This window comes from Mus caroli, chromosome X, assembly GCF_900094665.2.
Source record: "Mus caroli chromosome X, CAROLI_EIJ_v1.1, whole genome shotgun sequence".
Lineage (NCBI taxonomy): Eukaryota > Metazoa > Chordata > Mammalia > Rodentia > Muridae > Mus > Mus caroli.
Genome location: NC_034589.1, coordinates 150,520,306 through 150,523,832, shown reverse-complemented (window position 1 = coordinate 150,523,832; position 3,527 = coordinate 150,520,306).

The following is a 3,527-nucleotide window of genomic DNA, read 5'->3' as shown; positions in this document are numbered from 1 at the left end:
CCCCCCCTCTCTCTCTCTCTTTCTCTCTCTCTTTCTTTCTTTCTTTCTTTCTTTCTTTCTTTCTTTCTTTCTTTCTTTCTTTCTTTCTTTCTTCCCTTGTTTTGAATTGTGACTTTCAGAGGGGTGTGATTCTTTCCAATATCAACAGGAAGAGAATACTTTCAACATGGTTCAGAACAGATAAGGGTGAGGTTGTGATGGAGTCCCATGCTCGAAATTTCTGTTTTTTAACAGAATTCTGGATGATGGTTTCCTGTCCTTCTGGCTGCCTGGTATTTCTTCTGAGTACTGGTAAGGGCATCAGATAATCTTAACTTCTTAATCTTAACTTCTTTCCTCTTGCAGTGTTTCTCTCAGTGTCTTTGTTAGTATAAAAGACTCCCAGGTGCCGTTGTGCCTCATGGAGAGTCTTATGTTTCTTTATGGAGAAACTGACATTATTTTCAGACTCTTATTGAACCCATTATGAGACCATTGAGACAGGATGGGAAATAAAAATGACTACTTTTTGCACTGGCTGTTATTCCTCCTGAATCTTTATAATTTTGAAGTGGAGAAAGAAAATAATTTAACAACATTCAACAAAAATAATTTAAGAGGCATGGCTGGTGGATTGTCTCACATTTGATCCCAGAAGTCTTAGAGTTCATGCATAAATATAAAAAGGGCCACATAAATTTCATTGACATTTTTAGTTAAAAATTTCCTGCTGATAGAATCACCTTTTCCATCAAAGGTGATCTTGGTGTACAATTGAAAAGCTGTCCCTCTGGGAAAGTACCTCTTTGCCATGAGTTCTGAATTTCCATTTACAGCATTCTTTCTCGGAGTGGTTACTCATGCTGGCTTTGAATTGATGTGTTGACCTTTTTGTGTTTTTATATCCTCCATTCATAAAATTGGCTGAACATTTTGGTAGTTTTCACACCAACTCAAATATCCTGACCCAAAAAACCGCATACCTAACACCAGTGATATCAGCTTTCAAGGACAAGACATTTCTGCAATTATGTTTTAAATTTTGTATCCCCTTCCCACCCTGTGTGTGTGTGTGTGTGTGTGTGTGTACAAATAGTGGCCAGAAGACAACTTTCTTTCTACCATCAATTATCTCTGCCATGTTGGTCTTGGAGAGGAAACTCAGATTGTCAGGCTTTGCAGTGACTACCTTTACCAGCTGGGCTATTTGGACATTGCAAGTAGATTTTGAATCATATTAATTAATAGGGTATAGTAATTTCCTCACAAAGATTAAGACTCCTTCCTTGCTGCTGATTGGCTAGATACTCATTTGTTGTTATTTGTTTGTTTGTTAGAACCCATTGAATGGAATATCATAATATCACTGTGACTTTCCTGTGGTGAAGTTAACTTCTTCTACACCCACATAACATACTTTATCCTCTGGTTTTCTTATTAGATTTACTAACAGTCCATTGTTGTACCATTAAGATTTAACAGTCCAGGAAGAAGAACATGTTATTATTCAACTCTTGGCAAGACCAGCCCTGGTGTAGAAAAGTCATTATGTTTCAGGAAGTTTTCACTTTCTTTCATCCTATTTCTTATTCTTAATGGAAGCTTTCTATTCTTCCCAGACCTTCTGATGTTGTAAAAGGAATAGGAGTAAAGAGGGGCAAGTGGACCAGAAAGACGTACAAATCAAGCAAAGTCATTTCCAGTGCCTGCACTTACATCAGTGATTAATCAAACTAATGGGGAGTTCTAATTCGATGCTTTGCTACCCTTACGCCCTGTAATTGTGGTGTCTCTGAATCCAAAGGAGACACGTTGGGCTCTGCATGCCCAGGCGCATAGCTTTTAAATCTTCATAACTCTATAATTACTACAGTGCTTTCCTTCAAATCTGGCTCAATTTCACTTCCTTAATGAGTACCACAATCTTGATAAAGTTTGAAGTTTGCTGCCTCTGCTGTTCACAAGGACGCTATCCCAGACTGATAATGTGAGTGGCAGATTTTACACATTCAAGTTCCTCTCCAAAGGAGCAGATTGATTTAAGGACCACCATTGTCAGAAGCACTTCTTCTGGGTTAAGGCCAGAGCTGAGTGTTTTCATCAGAGAAGGGTGCTTGCAGAGCAAGTTCTAAACAGTTAAAAAGGAGGGGCACAAGAGGCTTATGAACCCCTGGAGAATGGTTGTTTAGTTTTATTAGTGCCATGTGCCCTAGAGACTGTGGTTCATCTTACCCAATTGAAGACTTTCCTTATAGCAAATGTATTGAAAATCTCCCACTTCCTCCTCATAAACTCAGCCCCCCAAAGAGTCAAACTTACAAGTCAGCTTTCAAAACAAATCAACCTATTTTCCCACATTCTTTCTGTACTGCCTGGTTTGCAGATCATTTTTAAAGACACGTTGAAATGCCATTTAATAATTCTGTCAGGAATAGATCTTCTCTTGCAGCTGCTTTGAGGGTCTCCTCATTTCACCACGTGGTGATGCTTGTACTCTGATTTTCTCTTTGGGCATTGGGATTGGGAGAGCCAGCACTAAAGTCCTGGTGACTTTTAGATTCCCTGCTCCAGTCTGTATCCCAGACAATGGTAATTGCTCTGGGATTCTGGATACTACTTAATTTCTATCTCTATTATGGCTTGTCTGGCTTGTCCCTACAATTCTTTGTTTACATATCTGCCTACACTACTAGACTGCACCTTTTCAAGCAATGTTTGTGCTTTCTTTCTTTTTATATCCCTAGAACCCCACAGAGGTTCCCAACCACAATAAATCTTTGCACCTAGTCAATGGAAGCATCCGGCACAAGTCTATTATAAAAGCAGAAGAAAGACTATGTGAAACTCCATTGTTGTTCACTATCACCATTTGCTTGAACTCTCTCAATTAGTTTGAATTATGTAGTCACAGTTCTGACTAAATCCAGACTTGGCATGCTTAAAATTATATTTAGTTGTAAAATGTGAGGCTAGGATTTTTGAAGATAAGAACTACCAGTGGAAACAACGAGTAATCAATGATTCTGTATGGAAAGATAAAAAGGCTGCTTGGAAGAGTATTTGGATTCACAGTCTTCAGCATCTGAGGGAAACCATTTGATGTCATTTCTTTTTTTTTTCCTTCCTCTGACAATGTTCTCCTGTCAGTAAAATGCTGAGAGATACTCGTATATTTAAAATTTGATAGACTAAATGAATCTCTTTGAGGAAGAAAATCATCAATTAAAATAAAGAAAACTTTCAATAGCAGTATATTGTCTATCTCCCTTTCAAATTATACTCATGATTATCTGTCTGTCTCTCTGTCTATCTGTCTATCTATCAATCTAATCTATCTACCTATTATCTATCTAACTCTCTGTTTATCTATACATCTATATATCTGTCTATCTATACATACATTTACATATGCTTACAAGAGATCAATATCGTGATGTAATAATGACATTTCTTCCTGGTGATTCATGATGAACGGTATTCAAAGTAAAGCTCAAGGTTGCTGAACTAGGCTCTTCCGGCTGGACCAGCACCGGGGTAGCTAGAGCACA